Below are 1,242 nucleotides of genomic sequence, written 5' to 3'. Positions count from 1 at the left end.
ACAGTGTCCTTACCCCCGACCCCACACACACACTGTCCTTACCCCCGACCCCACACACACAGTGTCCTTACCCCCGACCCCACACACACAGTGTCATTACCCCCGACTATACACACACACACACTGTCCTTACCCCGACCCACAACACACACACTCCTTACCCCGGCTCCCTCCCCTCCCACCAGACAGACTGTCCTTACCCCCAACTATATATACACACACACTGCCCTTACCCCCGACCCTCTCACACACAATGTCCTTACCCCCGACCCTCTCTCTCTCACACACACACACAATGTCCTTACCCCTGACCCTCTCTCTCACACACACACACACAGTGTCCTTGCCTGTAATTGTGTCTAACAGCATCCAGTGACTGATATTCAGTGTCAGTCGCACGCTTGTGGTAGTTGACTCGCGGCCAAGAGTTCCCAAGTTCAAATCTCACCATTGTAAATCCAATAATTTGTGGGTTGGCAGCAGGGGGAAAAAAAAATCACCATGAAAGCTCCCGAACTGTTTTTGAGCATGTCCTGCAGAGAAGGGGACCTGCTGTCCCCTATCCGACCTCGTGACTACATCTCGGGATAGACAGTACCTCGCCGTCGCTGCAGCTCCCCCACCCCGCCCCTAGTCACAGGAACAAACAGCCGGACGGTGTCTGACGGACACAGCCAGCCATGCACCAGCACACTGAAGGTCAGCACTGGTGGTGGGAGAGGGCAGTCAGCTCAGTCAGGACCCCGTCCTTCCACTGGCGCACGTGCGGGTTACTGAACCCTGCTGCTTGGGAGCACGAGGAGATGGTGGTGCGGGGGGGGGGGGGGGCAGGGCGGGAGACGACTTCACAAAGGGATTATGTTCTGTGCCTTCAACGAACGAGAGGCTCATGGAAATGGGCGGTACAACGTTCAGTATAAGGATGGCCGTCCCCATTCTGGAGATGATTCGGAACCTGCGTGTCCGTCCGACTAACCGAGCCTGGGGAGTGTGTATTAATTCCACCTCTTGTGTTCAGCGCTCTGCGTACCAGCTGCCGTTCAAATGGCTTATAAGCTGAGGAGGTGTTTGATGTTTTGGCTGCCAGCTGTGTTTAAGGGCTAGTGTTTATATATACTGTATATATAGTGTGCCACTTGGATGGTTCTGATCATTGGGTTTCAAACTGGGCTCGGGGCAGAGTTGCCCATTGCTGCAAACCACTGGAATCGTAGAACAGAGCAGCACAGGAGGGAGGCCGTT

This window comes from Somniosus microcephalus, chromosome 33 (genome assembly GCF_052327205.1).
Source record: "Somniosus microcephalus isolate GS21.2 chromosome 33, FLI_Smic_1.0, whole genome shotgun sequence".
Taxonomy (NCBI): Eukaryota; Metazoa; Chordata; class Chondrichthyes; order Squaliformes; family Somniosidae; genus Somniosus; species Somniosus microcephalus.
Note: the sequence above shows the minus strand (reverse complement) of the source record.